This window comes from Sceloporus occidentalis, unplaced genomic scaffold, assembly GCF_023333645.1.
Source record: "Sceloporus occidentalis isolate IW3139 unplaced genomic scaffold, rSceOcc1.0.p SCAF_23, whole genome shotgun sequence".
Taxonomy (NCBI): Eukaryota; Metazoa; Chordata; class Lepidosauria; order Squamata; family Phrynosomatidae; genus Sceloporus; species Sceloporus occidentalis.
Genome location: NW_028317003.1, coordinates 9,468,101 through 9,487,744, shown reverse-complemented (window position 1 = coordinate 9,487,744; position 19,644 = coordinate 9,468,101). Strand labels below are relative to the sequence as shown.

At 37.7% G+C, this 19,644-nt stretch overlaps 1 non-coding gene across 1 annotated transcript; it reads left to right on the top strand.

Moving 5' to 3' along the window:
• Positions 1 to 18,105: 18,105 nt before the first annotated feature.
• LOC149300777 (small nucleolar RNA SNORA35) lies at positions 18,106 to 18,235 on the top strand. Its single transcript, XR_016272294.1, has one exon. It is a non-coding gene; the product is annotated as a small nucleolar RNA SNORA35 (small nucleolar RNA).
• The last annotated feature ends 1,409 nt before the right edge of the window (positions 18,236 to 19,644 follow it).

Sequence of the window (19,644 nt, the reverse complement as noted above, 5' to 3'; positions counted from 1 at the left end):
AACCCCAAACTAAGCAAAAGACCAGATGTGTAATAAATCAAACCTGAAAAGTAGGTTAACATGTTTATCAGCACCTCTTTACATATAATGGAATTAACATCAAAATATTATCATAGCTTTATACAACTTTAGATTTCAAACAAAAATGTACCTACTTGCAAAGTACATATACGTAACAAAAATATGAACTTTTCCTTTTTCCATAAGGTATAAATTATTCTAACATGTCCTTAGAATTTTAAAGTACATTTAAAAAAAAAACAGCTAAAATGCTCCTTACTGCTTTAGCTTGGTCCTGAAAAGTTAAGACATGAATAATAAATAACTGTGGAACTATATTCTAGAATTTGATAATATATACATTACATATGTATATATATATAACCTTCCTGCTTTCCATTGTGCCAATCAACAGAAAATGTACAATTTAAATAATAATAAACAATCTCCATTTTCATAAGAGAAAAATGCCTTTTATATATGAGCATCTACTAGCAAATTGCACAACTTGTATGGAATTATATACGCTATGCCTTCTGCATTTTAATAATAATAAGAGATACAATTTTCCAAAAAAACGGCTTTAAAATTGTGAATTTGCTATACAAAAAGTACTTATAGTGTCTTCTCTTATCTAAATGGTGATATATTTTTGAATAGAAAAAGTTCATTTCATATTCGATTTCCAAAGTTAGCTTTAAGTACTCTTTTGAAAGTAACCAGAATGAATAGTTTAAAAAAAAACTATTGAAAGATATGAACACATATGCAAAATAGGCTTCAACTTGACTATGGTTCATGCAGTGCTTTGGAACAAAACTCATTTCGAAATGAAAAGTTTGTTTTGCAAAAGTACCATACTATATGCAATTAAAATTCATTATGACAGAGTTTGCTTGAACACACAGTGGGAGATATTTGTAAAGAACAATTCTGATTAAAGTTTTTAGTGAAATAATAATTGCTCTACATTAACACTCTTGCATAATACATAACTAAAAACACATTTTGTGTGCATTTCTTTTTCATGGGATTGAAGGAAAAGAGTCCTGCCAAATGGACATACTGTATTTGCTCGATTATAAGACGAGGTTTTTTTTCAGAGCAAATGCTCTGAAAAATACCCCTCGTCTTATAATCGAGGTCGTCTTCTAATCAGACCTCAAAAAAATGTCCACTGGGGCCATGAAGCTTACCGGCGCTTTGGTCGCAAGCAGCTAGCGTCTACTAGCAGCAGGAGAACAGGAAGCTAGAAGAGTGTCACATAATTCTGCCTCCCCCTCCTTCCTCTGGGGGCGGGGCCAGAAAAGTTGCTTGCACAGCCGGGCCCCTGCAGAAGTCTTCGAGTGAGAGATCTGCAGTTCAGGTAAGGGGGTGGGGGAGGGTTTTTGTGATTAATGTGTGAAGTATGTGTGATTAATGGAATGAATGAGTATTTAAATGTTTGTGAATGAGTGTGTATGTGATAACATGGATGTGTGAGGGGGGGTGGTGGTAGCATGGCATAGGGAGGCTGTACTCACACTCCTATCATCCCCAGGTTCCAGCATGTACTGGCTGCCTTGGCTTGATAGGAGTGTGATTGCTGTTAGCAGTTATGTATATATACCTCCAGAAATGCCTTATATCTGGCTTATAGGGGGTTAAAAGGCATATCATGGGGCAGAGTGGCATATAGGGGGTTAAAAGGCATTTCTGAAGGCAGAGTGGCATATAGAGGGTTAAAAGGCACATCATGGGGCAGACTGGCAAATAGGGGGTATAAGGCATTTCTGGGGGCAGAGTGGCAACCCTGGGGGCAGATGTGCATAACTGTGGGGGCAGGTTGGCAAATAAAAGGAAATAAAAAAATATATATTTTTCTCAATCATAGATTTTATTAAATATGAAAAAATTGTTTACATGAATTAATATTTACTAGTAAAACTTTTTTTTCTATAGGGTAGTCTTATATTCAGGCTTTTTGTTTTTTTCCTAAATTAATATTTAGATTTTGGGGGATCGTCTTATAATCAGGGTCGTCTTATAATCGAGCAAATACGATAATTACATTTGAAGACAGTTCCAGATAATTCTGTACATGTATTTAAGTAGCAACATAGTCCACCCACAAACTACAAGGGGAAATTGCATTCTGATGTATATGTATTACATGTAGCAACTCTATATGGCAATGTCAGTAACCGGAATGGTTTTAGGCTTTTTAGCACCCTTCAGAAACTATGTCTGTACTCCCTCATCTTTCTTATCTCTCTGTCACATTTCCCTTACAATGTGCGTAGGCACTGGGCGCTGAGCTCGGAGTTATGACGTAATATCCCAGTACTCAGTGTCAAACTTAAGTATCATTGTGGACTGATGGATCAAGAAGTCTGTATCAGAATTTGATTAGAACTTTGCTCTCATTCTTACCCAGCCCTGCTACATGCAGGGATCCCAAGGGGTGGACTGCTGAACATGAAGTGGCAGGAACGATTTTAAGTCCCAGTCCAGTCCTGGTTGTAAATAATTTCAAACTTTTGCCTGACTTTCTAAAGCATTTCATGTGTTTAAATGATCTTTGAACCCACATAAAAACACAGTCACACACTAAAGATAACAACTTGACATTTTGCTCAGCGATACACAAGGTTAATTGTACAATTGCTTGTAGACTAGAAAGATCGTGACCCTAAATAGCTACCGATTTCACCCCCAATTTAAAGTTATCGGTACAAGGTTCTAGATGTTAATTGTTTCAGTCTGTGTAGAAAGGTGAATATGTCCGAAGTATCCAAGCCTGGTATAATCAATCCAAGGAAATCAATATTTGAACATTTAATGTATTTTAAAAATAAAATTCAATTATTTGACATTATATATGTATATATATAAAGAGAGAGAGAGAAAGAGGGAGGGAGACAGAGAGATATTAATTTCCATTTTTAAACAAGTTACAAATTCTAGGAACCAATATGAATTCCGGGAATGTACAGATGTATTATTGGCATCAATCACAGCCTTTCAATAAGTGCGCCCTTAATAATTACATTGTAACTATTGCTGCCATTATTACAGCAAAACATAAAACACTTAGCTTATTTTTACATTTAATGGGTTTGGATTCTGCTGACTCTGTTAAGTTTAACAAAGACTGATGTCAGCTCTTTGGAGCCTCCAGATCTATAATTTAATCTTCTATACTTGTATAGTTTTCGAGATGTTCTTCAGGGCCTATTGCCAGACCTGGCTTTTTATGCTATTAAATCAAATTCTGTCCATATGTAATTTGCTTCATTGTTGGTTAATGTTTAGCTACTTTGTGATGTTGCCAGTGGTCCTCAAGGACAATTTTAAAAAGCTTGCCTTAACCTACTTCATTAAAACGTTCAGTGCTATTTCTCTTCATCTCATGGTTTATATTTAATTTCTGTCCAGGTTAGATATGTAGTGTATTAATCAGCCAAAATCAGTGTGGTATCTTGGCCTAGGATGACTAGGCCTAGGTAGCACTTTTACAGGGGGCAGCATAAAAATCAAGTGTCTTGTCTGACTAAAGACTGCAGGGGCAGATCATCAGGATCTCTCACCATTTCTATCTAACCCCCCTCTGCCCCTTCTCACTGCACCCCCCTCCCTCACCCTACTTACTTTGTTGCCGGAGCAAGCAGCAACTGCGGCCGGGCCCGCGGCAGGACCGGACTGACTGGCCCTATGCGGCCTCTACGGCCGCATTAACGCAGGGCATAAGGGGCACCTGCCCCTTAAGCCCGCCGCAACTGCGACCGGGTCCGCCACTCTAAGGGGCCGGGAACCCCCCACCAGGGCCGGCCTTAGGGGTCTGCGGCCGCACAGGGCTTACATTAAAACATCGGGGGATTTTTTTTAACTTTATTTAACATCCTCCATGTTAAATAAAGTAAACAAAAACTTTATTTAACATGGAGGATGTTAAATAAAGTAAAAAAAGAAAAACAACCCCAATGTTTTAATTTAAACCCTGTGCGGCCGCACACCCGTAAGGCCGGCCCTGGTGGGGGCTTCCCGGCCCCTTAGAGTGGCGGACCTAGACGCAGTTGCGGCGGGCTTAAGGGGCAGGTGCCCCTTATGCCCTGCATTAATGCGGCCGTAGAGGCCGCATAGGCCCGGTCAGTTCGGTCCTGACTGGGCCTATTTTAAGGTAGGGGCCTGGAGCTGCAGCTCCATCAGCCCCTAAGTCAATCCGGCCCTGCCGCGGCCCGGCCGATGGCCAGTCCGGGCCTGATATCAACCCTATTTTGATGAAGCTGATTCTGTCAGCATTAGAAAGCTGAGGTTTGGTTCTGGTTTTTCCTTCACTGAATTCAGACTCCATGACCCCAAAAACCTAGACTATAAGAAATGTTTATAAGTTTATTAATAATGCTGACAGCTGTGGAGGATATACATCCTCCTTAAAGCAGATCAGTAACTTTCTCCCAAAAATATTATAATCATATGGATACCTGGGAACTTCCTGGATTTTACCCAGAGTCCCCGGGTAAAGTGTTGCTTCCCTGGGTCTCCAGGTTGCTTTGCTTTTTCTCCACGCTAGGGAGAGATGTTTGACCACACTAACTTAGCCTACTTCAGGCTGTCTGGGGCTGCTCACAGGGGCCACACAGATTAGCCCTGCCATCTTGTGAAGCTGATCCCCCCAGAAGAAGAAGAAGAAGAGCTCCAGATCTAATTTCCCATGGATGATTAGGTCTACCAGTCCAGTATACTAAAACAGTAACATGTAGTAGCGTAATAAAAATTATTATGTATTTCCCTGTGAGGTAAAAACCTAATTAAATAAGTGACTCATTTTATACCATATAATATTGAATAGGTGGCCTTAAACATTTCAGAATTAACATGGTGGGCCAAACGGCTCTTTTCTGCTGTCAAGTTCTGTTTCCATGTTTAACACATTCTCGTTCATCTTGAATTTACATTTACGAAAAACAAGTTTATATTAAATTAGGTTGTTATTGTTTATTTTATTCTTGTTTTATTTCAATATAACCGTTCACTTTCAGCGCAAAATCAAGTGAAAAGTCACTGTATTTAAACTTTAAACTGCTAGATAAAACATGCTTTTCTGTCCTCACATCACTGCAATTCAATGCAAGTTTTTTCTTGTAATGAACAAAGCCCTTTGGGGATGAACTATTAACAGAAAATGTTGTCACCAAGAAACAAAGATAGCTTGAAGCTTATACAGTTTTCTATTTTCTCAAGAGGAAAATTGATGGTGGTAACAAGGTGAAAAAAAAAAAACCCCAGTATTTATTTTATATCCACTTAACCCAAAACTGCTTCAAATGAACTGAATGTAGATGAATAATGCATTGCATAATGTAATCAAGTAATCCAATCTTTCATGGATTTTTTTTTTGTTGTTGTTTTCCCCAGACCTAAAGCACAGTAACTCTAAGTTTAGATTCCTAGGATAAAGATGAGAAAACCAGAGCGTATATGGAGCACATACCAACAAATCACAAGATCACTAAAATCACAAGTCTGACGCACAAGTTAGTGAGCCAGGCCCTGCGCTTGTGAAGCTAACGCTATATGGAGTGGTAGGAGTTGTTTTTTTTTTTGCAAAGCTGTTTTTGGGGGGGTTTGAATTGAAAAAAATATGGAGTGTGAAATATATTCTTTTACAATGAAAATAATATGTTTATGGCATGGCACTCAAACTATACAACATGAAAATTCCATGAAAGACTTCTGAGACTTTAAGTAAAGTCTAAAATTATTGCAAGGTCTCTCCCCTGAAGACAACCAGATCCTGGAAAACAATTCAGATATTGAGAAGGCGATTCTCAAATAAGAGCAATATGAATTTCTGTGTCTAGGGGCGCTACAGGGGAAAGGGTTTATAGTTTAGTTTGGTTGTGGCTGGGCTACATCTTGTTGGCATACAAAAATTGATTATTCTGTCCCCTCAGTTAGGCTGTAATTGGTTACATTTGTCTGGAAAATGTAGTCATCTTTATAACCTTTATCTAAAGGATTCATTTTAATGTTCTCACCCATCATAGTGTAATGTTCACCTATAGCCTGTTCTCATGTATTGTTAAAATGTTCCTAACATATACAGACCTTGTTCCATTTGTAACAAAAAAAAACGAGAAGCAAAAAACTAAAAAGCAAGTTTAGTTTATTATTTACTTACACACTGCCGTAGAGGATTTGTAGGAAAAAACTAACGAGATTACAACTTTAGTTACCCATTTGAACCCTAAATCTGTGTTTTACCAATAGGAATATGGCTAAATTAGCACATAGTTTATAGTGTAACAGATTTCGGAGGAATCTAACAGAATCTAAGAATCACGCCATCTAAGAACTGTCAGAAAACCCAGACATAGTTATAAAAAATGCGGATAAGGGAGGAGTTGTGTTAATGAATAGATCGGATTATATTAAGGAAGCTTTGCAACAGCTCTCGGATGCTAACACCTATAGGAAACTTTAATCTAATCCTACTAAGGTGTTTCCACAGCAACTCTCGTCTTTCCTAGATTTAGGTGTATATTAGAGTATTTTAAATATTGGGATGGAATATATTTATACATAATTTCCTATAATACCATTTTAAAAAAAAAATTGGCAAAGGTCCACAAGTCTGACAGACCCTCCTGGAAGGCCTATTGCGTCTGGTGGCAGTAGCCTCTCGGAGTTCGTGGACCTTTACTTAAGCCCATTGTGGTAGATGGCAGGCTTTAGAATTTCTTTTGACGCACATTTTTTTATGTTTGACGATAAGTATTACAGATTCGATGGACAGCGATGGTGACACGTTTTGCTCCATCATCCGCTAATCTATATATGGCATTTTGCCTGGAGCATTACATTTATCAAAAGTAATTTAAGGAATATATTGTTTATTTTAGTTGCTGATGATTTATTATTAATTTGATCTGGGAATAGTGAACAGATTGATATGTTTACGATGTATGTCAATATTAATGAGCTTAATTTACATTATACTTTTGAATATAAACATAAGTCCATTACTTCTTTAATAAATGCCTTGATCTCAGGTGATTAACCGTTACTCAGGCTATTACATGTTATGTTCTTGTATATACGGCCAATATCTCATCTGTCAAATAAGGATTATGTTTATATGTAACACTGGGGGGGGTTCTTCTTTTCTATTCTCCCCTGCCAAGATCCATTTTTAGTTCAAGAGACAGGCATCAAAAGGCAGACCACTGTTCCACAAGTGGGTTGAGTATGTCAGTTTTACTGAAACTCAGGCAGGCAGCTGTCAGCCCATCTAGGCTGTTGTGAGAGCTCAAATGCCCTGGTCTAGTCAGGTCACGGTTGTTTGGGTTGGTTCTATTGATTATAACAGTGCTTACCTTTTTCATCGTAATATGTTTTTTATGGTCAGGCTCAACTTTTACTTGCTAAAGTTGCCTAGTAGACAGGGGAAATAAGAAGCCCAGCCAAGCTTGAGATCAACATGGGATCAAAGGTGGAACGGCTGAAATAAAAATTATCCCCGTCTTAAACACTCCACATAGGCAATGTTTCGTCTTAATAGAAGCCCAGTGGGCAAACTGTGCTCCACATTTCTCTAAATTAAAAGCGCCTGAGCTATTTAATAGATTTCAAGTTTCTAGTTAAAGTTAATTTTCTCACCTTAGATGTTAAATAGACACTATTTTACATACCTTACATTTTACTTACCTTACATTTCAGTTACCTGGTACCAGCTACTGGCAAGAGTGGAAAGATTTACAGAAGGGCATTTAATATGCTGGGGCCTTAATTCAACTTTGGACCCTCAGTTGAAAACCATATGAAAAAAGTCGAAGGCTAAGCAATTGGCTACATGAGTACCAACTGTTTGACATTTGGAGAGTCATCCATCCTGGAGAGTGAGATTACATATGTTTCTCTTCACCTCACAAAACATACTCCAGAACAGATTTTTTTCATTGATAAACTGCTGCTCCCCAGAGCCTTACAAAGTTAACTTGTTAACATAAAGTGGTCGGACCATGTTCGCATTGAAGCTTGCTGAGCAATATTCTTTCCTGGGAAAAGGAACATGGCAGTAAAATTACCGTGTCTTACCTGAGTCACACAGAGAATATGTGGGAGATCATATAACAAATATTTTTCTCTCAATTCTGACCCCTCATTTCCCCAGATAGCACACAAAGCTACAACTAGAGGGCACAACAACTAGAGAGACATACCTGAATTGAATATCTAATTTGCAAACTTTTGAGTTATTAAGTAAATCTCAACCTTCAGAAATGATTCTAGATTAACTGCAGAAAAGCAAATCTGCTTTAGGGAAGATATAATTACAATAAACAGAATACAGGCTCTGTTGTCATAAACAAACATACTATGAGAAGGTCAATAAAGCTGACTCAAAAGAGGAAAACATTATTGAGCCCAGACAGATAGCTGATCAATTTATAAATTATTATGCAAATCTATATAATCTTAGAGATGATAATGTGACTCGTCAATTCACAAATTAACTTATTGATACATACTTGCTCAGCTTGTACACTTTCCTAGGCTCCCGGCAGATCAAGTGGAGATGTTGCAGGCACCTTTAGAGGAAAGTGAGCTCTAACATGGCCCAGATGGATTCTCCAATAATTATATTACATAACATTGTCACACGGATTATCTGCTAAATGATTCACTTTCTTTTAAAACATATTAAAGATAATGGTAAAACCCCTGAGGAAAATCTAAATGCGCATATTGTTACCCTACCCAAATTTAGGCTTTTCTAAATGGATGTCAAAATATGGGTGCCAATATTACCACAATTTTAAAGCCATGACCAAGTGGGATTTGTTATACACTGATAACACCTATAAATTTGTAAATGTGGTAGCAGCTTTAAGAAAAGTTCAGATTCCCTTCGCATTTTTATCAAAGATGGTGCTTTATAGTAACCCCACACTAGTGGTTTTCTAGTCTGGGTACCTCTCAAGACACTTCAAAATTTCTAATGGGACTTGCCAGGGCTGCCTTCAAATATAACGTTTTTATGTGTTAAGACAAATGTACTGATTTGTCCACTCTGAGGCCAAATAAGTTATTTTTGAACTAATTTTTGAAGCTGTATTTCCATTTTACTAAAAAAATCCTTTTCAAGTAAAAAAAAGAAATAACATTTTGCAAAGTAATTTAGTTCCAGCTGTGATCTTGTGTGCTCAGCCTACTTTTGATGTGATTTAAGCTAACTCACAGAAGTCTTCAGCATTACTTCTGATTTTCCATGTCACCCAGAACGAAATGTTCAAGAATCTTTCTTTTAGTCTAAAAAGTGTATGTGGTTTTCACCTTGTAAGTTAAAAAAACCATTATTTGAGGTGTAAGAAGTTTGGGGATTTTGCAAGTCAAGAACATTTAATATTGCTAATTACCAAAAAGGCAATTATTTTAAAGAAAAATCAAGTGTGTAAACAGTTCTGTGGCAGCCAACTGTTTTGTTGGCTTCATAGATTACGTACAAGTGTTGTGTACAGCTGTCCAGTTGTCGACTGGAATTGAGTAACGCATATTACAGCATCATTGGGTTAACCATGATAATCATTCCAAGTACTTTTCAAATTTAAGTAGATGTATAAAATATTGAAGAGGGCACGTTTATTGTTGAAAAATCATGTCAGGCTGTGGAACAAATTCTACCACGAACCTTACGCTTCAGAGTGATGGTCAATCAGGCAGTCTTTTAAGCATTTCTACATAGTTATTCCAAAACCAGATAGAATTGTCTTTTTTTTGCTAGAAGACTTTGTCATCAGAAGTCAGGTTGTATTGTTCCTGGGAGAGAACTTGTGACTGGTTAAATCTAAGATTGCTACATTATAACATAAACCTTGTTAAAGGCTGTTCCCCTTGAATATATATATTGTATGAAGCGCCGCACAAATTGTTGGTGGTATATAAATAACAGATGATAATAGCAGCTTGTTGGTTATTCAGAAGTGGAGAACGTATTTTGCCATGTTGAAGTCATTAGTGCATAAGAAAATATTCCTGTCAATATCAATATTTAAAATGGGGGATCAAGATTAATATTATATAATATTAATGATATTGATAGTGTAGATATTACATATTTCCAAGTTATTATTTAATGTTAGCGACAGATTTCCTGTATTTAAGCATTTTACATTCTATACTCCATAGTCAGTTGCCTTTAACGTTTGTATTTAATTTTAACCAAATATCTCGTTTTCAATTTATTTTGCATTTTGTCTGATATGCCTAATGCCTAAGAATCACACTTGCAGCAAAATCATATAAAATCAATAAATAACATTTATTTAAAGCTATTGTGGATGTCATACCACCACTTTGGATATAGTTGTTCATTTTTATGGGTTTTTTGTCTTATAAATTTTACAAATTTCACTAATTTGTACATTTGATAAAATGGAATTTTATGCAATCTTCTACATTTTTGGAACTGTGGCACCTTTATATATATAACCTCCAGTATGTCACCATCCTCCTTCCATGAATAAGGAGATGCATTTGTCTCTTAATATTTGGATTGATCTGGTTTAATAAATTATATCTTATTGATATAAATCTCAAAGGAATGTTTTTGTGCTGTTTTGTGTAAATTAGCCTCTCATTTTCCCCACACAGTGAAATATTCTATTGCAATACTTATCTCTATACTGTATATAAAAGATTGCATTACAGTTTATAATGCCAATTGGGGATAAAGCTCATGAAACATTTATCATGGATAATGTTGTATTGTCCATAGAAAAATAACACAAAGAATAGTTATTATTCCATCCTTTGTTAACTTTTTTAGTGCAAAGTAGTCATTATGTTGGAAGTCACATCTTTGTATAAAATTAACTTATAAGTAGGACTGTTAACAGTCTTTTCAATTATAATAACTTTAGTATATCAGTATGCAAGTGCTGAACATTCTATACTAGTGTTCTAAATTAGAACACTGTGTTCAGCCAATAGGAGACAAACAACAATTGGCTGCACTCACTTCTACCATTCAGCTTAACCTCTATCACAGCAGATGGGTTATATTCATTAGTGCTTTGTAAGCAGAAAATCAGATTGGACTATTTTCCTCTTCATTGACAGCAGCAAAAATGTCAAGATTTGCTAAGAATCGAATCACAGGAAATTCTTCAGCTATCAGCATTTCTTGTAAATTGTTTTGCAATCATTTCAAACTATGCTCTATGATAACTAAGTTTCAGTGGGACACTGATAATAATTTGAAGTTTATGCCTAAAGCAAAATAAAAAAGAAACACAAAAAGCAACTAAGTGGATTGTCTAAATGTACTTAGTAGTGCACTGAAGGAAAATGTGAAAAAATAATCCACCATTACCATTCTATACCCGCTTATTTCTTGTTGAAGGAGAACATGCCAGGTTTCTCAGGTCATCAGACCCAGGGAAGTCTCACTGAAGCTCCTCTACGGAAAGGCTGCAATGCCATGAAAAGTTACTTACTTTTAGGAGACGCTATAACTCAAGAGTGCAATGCCTCCTCCATGGCATCATGTTTTAAGCCACTGATTGGCTGCTTGAAGCTGCCAATCTGTGGCAGGAAAGTGATCCCATTGAAATCATTGGAAATGCTTTCTATGCATGCACATGAGTGGATCATGATTAGACTCCTTCACAACCCTTGCTGAGCCAATCCTGGAGCTAACTGGTAATAAGTATATCACCTGGCAGGTTATGCGTATGTATGAATGTAATACAATATCCACAACACATGAATATACTGAAATTTTTTACTAACAAGGCTAAAACATTTTTTATAATATTAATGACATAGCCATGGTGAGATCATCAACAAAGAGATCTACATGAAACAGGATTTATGATCCTTGACTGATCATTATTATGTTATGCACAACGTGTCACTAAGAGCCTACATTCCACTTTCTCAGAGAAACTCTGGAGTGTTCAGGAAGGCTGCAGGGACTGAAGTTTAATCATAGAAGGAAGTGTCATGTCAAAAACGCTTGACAAGTCAGTTCCTTTAACTATGCATTGAACATGAATGTAAGCATAGAAACACAGAATTTGATTGCAGATAAGGGCCATTTTGTCCATTTAGTCTGATAATTTTTTCCCTGCAAAAACGTCAAATCCTATTTGGTAGTTGGTCCAATATTCTGTATAGTCTTATGTCTATCCTATGAATGTTTAAATTCCCTCACTGTGTTGGTTTCGACTACTTTTGTGATTGTTCTTATCTGCCCTCTCTAAACTTATTTACATTACACCTAAACCTCTGTTCCTCTAGTTTAAGAGTATGGCCTATTGTCCTAACATTTTTCCTCCTTTGAGGTATACAGTACATGCCTCTTTATTATTATCTTTTATTTATATAGCGCCGACAATTTACGCAGCGCTTATCCTACTTTGTTGAATGCCTTTATGTGTTTAAATATTTCTAACAACATTACTTTATGCAGTGGAAGCAAAATGACAATTTTTTATGAATTTGTATCCAAGATACAAAGATGTAAGTTGACTGGTTCAATGAACAAATATTATTAGCACAGTGTTCCAACCGTAGACATTCCACAAATAACCACTGTGTCATCAACAGTTAAAATTGTGTAATTTGATCTGAAGTTAGTTGTCCTTAAGGTAATATTCTTGCAAGATCTGTTTGTAGACTTTATGTATTATTGAGCTATAAACTAAAATACAAAATCAACGTAATGAGGAGCATATTCTTCCATAAGGAATATGCTTGGTGTGGTTATTGGGAAGGATAAGTTAGCCAAAATATCACAGGTGGCAATGACAGTCTCCAGGTCTAGACATAATGATATCTTATTGGACAAACAGAATAAAAGTCCAAGCTTTTGTCCAATACTAAACTGCATTACCCTACACAGCACTGTATTTAATGCTGAAAGAAAAACACATATTTTTCCACATGACCTTTAAAAGGGCAATCAGGAATACATTTCCGAGGGAACTATGAACCAAACTATTTTTCCCCCCAATGCTTTTCAGTGACAAATTCTCCTTGGTGACTTGGCCACAAGTTTAATGGCATTCATATGGCCCCAGTCCACTGCCATGAAAATTTTATAAACCCAGAATTTACAGTAGATCCAAATGTAATAATGTATGAAGAAGAGTCTTTTAATAACAATGGTAAGCAATAATAATAATTATATATATATATATATATATATATAATGTTCCAATTTTAAACCATTTCTATACTGATAATACTGAATGCAAAAACCTAGGGTAGGATATGTTTTTATTTAGCTGTGATTCCCTTTACATTTTTACTGTCCCCATACAAATGATACCCCAAAATACCTTAATTTAAGTGTCTTAAATTTGGTAAGTACTTTTTGTCTAAAAATTTGTGGCAATTATAGGGCAAATATTCAAAGACATACATTGCTGTTTCAAATTCAACTACATTCACCTTTCTTTCATTATTTTCACAGTTTATAAGGATAATCACAAACAAATACAACCATAGGTAACCCACATAGTACATATTTCTGGAAAACAGACAACCCAGGGAGATTTTGGTCCCAAATGGAGTTTTGGGGCTCTTGTTATACAGCCAATTTGGCATCCAGTCTTTGCTAAAATTATCCATTGTTGTTTTTTGTTTTTTTATCAAAAACGCTTTCGCTGGCTATGTGCAAGCGCACAAAATATCACCGAACTGTACTCAGCTACCCATCCAGATTACAGAAATACCTCACATGTATAGATTATGGTATGAATCTTGGAATGTACAGCACACACTACATGACAGGCTCACAGTGGCACACAGCATAAGGCAGGCTTGGCACAGAAAATAAAAGGTTAAATGGTACAACACATTATACAAACACAGGGGAGGACTGGCCCAGGGGGCAGAGGAAAATTGCCTCCCCAGGGTAGTCCAGCCATTTATGAACAATTTGGACAAGTCCAGGGAGGCATGAATATCATGTACCATAGAAAAATATGGTAAAATCGTGGTAAAAGCATGCAAGTGTTTGTGAGTAAGCATGAATGTGTATGTGTGTAGTGTGTAAGGTTTGTGTAAATGTGAAAGTGTGTGTAAATATGTGTGCCAGAGCACATGTGAGTTACCAGGGGGGTCAAGGGGCAAATGGGACCACTTTGCTTTACCTGCTCCCCCAGCGCTCCCTGTATGCCAGGCTTTTATTCATCTGGTGCACCTGCTTTTGTGGACTACAACCAACATCTTCATCATGGCTGAGGACTATGGAAGATGTAATTCACAGATGGCCATCAGCCTATTTCTAAATAATTTTTTTTTCATTTGTGATTTGCTGGTAAGGGGTGGCTGATTGTGCCAGACAAATCTAACTATAGATTTTTTTATTTTTATATGGCATGGTAGGAGAAAGTCATAGTAGGCTACTTGGTCCATTCGTTTATCACTGTTTGGGGGCAGCAATCCCAAATATATATATTTATTTATTCATTTTAACATTTTTGAGCCTGCTGATCTGACCACTCACTCCCCATGAACAAAGCTTCTCATTTATTGTAGGCACATTCATAAAGGATGAGACCCCTAAACCATTGGGTAGCTACTTTGATCATGATGTTATTCTCTTACCGAAACCCAAATTTTCTTCTTATGTGCTCTCCTGTGTAGAAGATGCTATATAAGGCAATGAAATGATGACATGTAAAACGTGGGGTGAAAAATACAAATGAATGATATACAATTGACATTCCCATGACAATGCACAGAAAATATAATGTGTAATTTCATACCAGTTCTTATAAAAGCAGGGCGATGGTGAGCACAATGGAACTAAAATGATTAGAATGATTTCTTCCTGGAAAGGATAATGGACGCATTGAAATATTCTCCATGAATACATAAAAACTAATTTACAGGAAGAACTCAGATATGATTGGCATCAGCCACAAGGTAGCCTTCAAAAATACTGTAGAATATTAAAGTAGGAAGACGAGTGGGACTACAGTATTTTATTTATTTATTTTTGGAACATTAGACCTGATTAAGTAAATAGTATCGAGGATTGAATGGAAAGTGTTTTTCAGAATACATAGTTAAATTTCACAATATATATATATGTAATGTGGCAGCCTAAAACCCATTACTAAAATATGGAAGGCCTTAAAACTGGTAACTGTGCAGGGCCGCTTTAAGCAGTAGTCAAAGTGGACATTTGCCCAGGGCCCGCTGCTGTAGGGGTCCCACAACGAAGGACAAGAATGCGTCTTTTGTTTTTTTTGTTATTTGAAGCAGAGGAGCAGTGAAACATGACGTTTTTGCATGAGTGTTGCTTAGTTGTTGTTTCACAGTATGACTCACCACTAGTAAATCCAGCGTTCACCATAATTGAGTGTCACCTTTCCTAGAAGGACTTTAACCCCTTCGTGACAATTGCCGGTCCGGGCACGTCACTGAAAATCGTGACGATTACGACAATTGACGTGCCAGGACCGGCACGTCTTTAAACGGGTGAAAAAATCGATCCGTGATCGATTTTTTCACTCAAACGGTGTTGCTCTAATGCCTCGACATCGAGGCATTGAGCAACACCAAAAAAAACATTCCCGCCCCCCCCCCGATCGCTCCTAGGAGCAAAAAAAAAAACATGTTTGAAAGACTGCACGTCTTTCAAACATGGCGGCGCCCGCCGCCGAAAAACGGGTTTAGGAAGCGATCGCGAGTCGCTTCCTTTGCTTAGCTGGTGTTGCTAAGATGCCTCAGTATCGAGGCATCTTTGCAACACCTGTTTAGCAAAGGAAGCGACTCGCGATCTCTTCCTAAATGCTCAACTTACCTTCCCGGTGCCGGTGTCTTCGAAACACACGCGGTGTTTCAAGATGGCGGCGCCCATCAAGCCGGGGGGCGGAGCCTGCTGACATCATCGGGGGGGTGTTGCTGGATGTCATGGACATCCAGTGAATAACACCCCTAGTGGTCAGATCACTCATAAGAGTGATCATGATTTGATAAATCAAAGGCAATGTTTTCTAAACATTGCCTTTGATCAGTATTGGATCTGCCCCCCTCCTTCACTTGCTTCTAGTGAGGGAGAGAGACAGATCGGTGTGTTCCCTAATAAAAATATATATATATTGATCCAAAGGCTCTTATAAGAGCCACCCATATAATATTAACCCCTTTATTGCCATTGATCACTGCATAAACAGTGATCTTGCATAGTGGCAATTGTTTTTGGGTTTTTTGTTTTTTTTACATGTTTTTTTACTTTTTTTAGTTTTTTTTACTTTTTTTTAGGTTTATTTTTTTTTTTATTATAGCCATTAACCCTTTCCTTCCCCACTATTTTTGCTGCAATTCTTACCATGCAGCGGTATACGGCTGAGGAGGCGTATGCCTTTTTGGCCACAGATTCTGAGGCCACTGATACAGCGTCAGATTTTGACGTTGGTCAGTTCACAGATACATCTAGTGATGTATCTGTGGCTGTTAGGACGCCTACCACACGTAGTCGTGGCAGTGCACCAGAGGCATGGGTAGCGCCTAATAGGTACAAGCCAGCTATCCCTCCTTTTTCTGGAATTCCTGGCATCAATATTGATGTTACAGGATTCACTCCACTGCAATTTGTGCAGGTTTTTTTGGGAGACGATGTCTTGGGAGACATTGTCACACAAACAAACATTTATGCCCAGCAGCACCGTGCTGCTAGCCCTAATTCTTTTTGGGCAAAACAGCCATGGACTCCCATTGACGTGCCAGAATTTCTTAAATTCTGGGCACTCACAATGTTAATGGGCATTATAAAAAAGCCCTCCATCCGCTCCTACTGGAGCACCAGCCCCATCTTTAGTACCCCCATTTTTGCCCAAACTATAACTAGGCAAAGGTATGAAATGATTCTTCGTTTCATGCATTTTAGCGACAACAGCCTGTGCCCCCCTAAGGAGGACCCCCAGTTTGATAGGCTGTACAAAATCCACCCCCTGATTACCCATCTCGCTGCCAGGTTTCCAGAGGTTTATACACCTGGAAAGAATATCTGCGTGGATGAATCCCTAATGAAATATAAAGGAAGGTTGGGATTCAAGCAGTATATTCCTTCCAAGCGCTCTAGGTATGGAGTGAAGGTGTATAAGCTCTGCGAGAGCGAGACAGGATATACTCATGCCTTCCGGGTATACGAGGGTAAGGATAGCTACCTTGACCCTCCAGGTTGCCCAGATCATCTGGGCACCAGTGCCAAGATTGTTTGGGACCTAATATTCCCCCTTATGAACAAAGGCTACCACTTGTATGTAGATAACTTCTATACAAGCGTCCCTTTGTTCAAGCTGCTGTATTGTTTCGATACGGTAGCTTGCGGTTCTATAAAAAAGAACCGCTTGGGTTTCCCACAACGCCTGGTACGAACCCGGCTAGGAAAGGGGGAGACCTCAGCTCTACGCCAAGAGGAGCTTTTGGCATTGAAGTTCAAGGACAGAAAAGAGGTGTGCATGCTGAGCACCATCCACGATGAGAGAACCGTGGAGGTTTCTGTCCGTGGCAGAGCTGGGGTCACTACAAAGCCAGTGTGCATCAGGGCCTATAACAAGCACATGGGTGGAGTTGATCTGTCAGATCAACTCCTACAGCCCTACCTCATTATGAGGAAGACAAAGGCCTGGTACAAGAAGGTTGCAATTTATCTAATGCAAATTGCAACCTATAACGCTTTTTTGCTGCACAAAAAAGCAGACACTGGGCTGAAGCTGTCTTTTTTGCAGTTTCAGCTCGAAGTAATTTCAGGTATCTTGTACCGTGATGCACCTGGTCCCCAAGTAGTGATGGGAACCAACAGAATTGGGGCTACCCATTTTATTTTTAAAATCCCCCCTACAGCAAAGAAGCAGAATCCCCAAAAGAGATGCAGGGTATGCTACAGCAGGGGGCAAAGAAAGGACACCACATTTTACTGTCCAGATTGCCCTGGAAAACCTGCACTCTGTGTCGGTGACTGCTTCAAGCTGTATCACACAGTTTCCCATTTTTAATTTTTTTTTTGTTCCTGCTCCATTTTTGTATTTTTTTTTAATTTTTTGTTACATTTACTGTTTTTTAGCTTTTATTTGCTCCACCATTTTTAAGCGTTTTTATTTGCACTGTCAAGTGACCCCTGTGTCCATTCCGTGGCATGAGGGACCACTTAAGGTGCTAGATCAAATCCCTTCTTGGAGATAGGCCAGGCTTTCTTGTAACCTGTCCCTACTGATAGTTGGGTACAAGCATTTTTCTTTACCCAGATGTAAAATTCCTACTGAATTTGAATTGCTCATGTTCCAAATGTGGCCCTTTTGCCCCCAAACAATCTGACAAACCCATGCATGTGGGGTATCAATGTACTCAGGAGATGTTGCTGAACACATATCGGGGTGTTGTGGGACAGTGACATATACCAGGAGCTGTAATTTCACACCTGAAGTACAAAGTATGTGAAAAAAACACCAAAAACAATTACTATCCCAAACTTTGACAAGGGTTGGTGGTAGGATTAGTGCATGGAAAGGGTTAAACTATCAGCATCTAAAATACCCTGGGGTGTCTAGTTTTCAAAAATATATGGTTTGGTGGGGTAAATTTAATTTGCTGGCTTCAAAGATGCCCCAAATACCACATAGAGACAGAATTACCAGATTCAGAGAAAAATGGTTTTGAATTAGCAAAACTCTACTTGTACTTATTGCCCCATAACGTGTAGAAGAAAGCAAAAAAACATAAAAACATTGGGTATTTCTAAACTCGGGACAAATAGTAGAATCTATTTAGCAGGTTTTTTCAGTAGTTTTTTATGATGAATAAAAGATTTTTCAAATAAAAGTGAGAAAATGTTTTTTTTTCAATTTTTCGTCATATTTTATTATTTTTATTATAGGAAATTACATCATATGAAAAAAATTTTGGTGTCTGAAGAAAGCCCTTCTTGTCCTGAAAAAAACAATATATAACTTGTGTGGGTTTAGTAAATGGGTTAAGAGAAAATTACAGCTAAACACAAACACCGCAGAAACGATAAAACAGCCATTGTCACGAAGGGTACAAAAAGTAAAATCAGCCTTTGTCACGAAGGGGTTAAACACTAAGGGACAGTACTAGTCTGAGCTGATATCAAAAGTGCAATATGTGAAGCCAGAGTTTTGTTGCAAATAAAGGCACCTTGTGTTATTTTCATGACAATGCACAGTACCATTTGGTTCACAAATATTTATGAGATTATGTTGTGCATTGTGTGTGATGTGTTCTGATCTACAAAGACTTCTAAATCATGAGAACTATCTTCATGAAGCAGAAGATCATGGATATGTGAGGACAGACAGTGTATCAGATAAATATAAAGTATAATTATACTCTGTATAAAGATAACACCTTTAAGAAAATGGTACATGTGAACTTGATTTTGCTTAATTGGGGTTCAAGATTACTTTTTGGAGGCAAGTTTTTTTTTTTAGAGAGAAATAATTGTGTTTCTATGAGGTGAATTAGCCTCAAGTATTTCAATTTTTGTAATCATGCAAGTCAAGTAATGAAGTATAAACTGTTTACCTCCCAAGTGTTTTTCAGTACTTTTTAGGTTAAGCATACAATATATATTTTGCATCATGGAACAGAGATCTAGGAAAATAATCCATGGGTTATAGC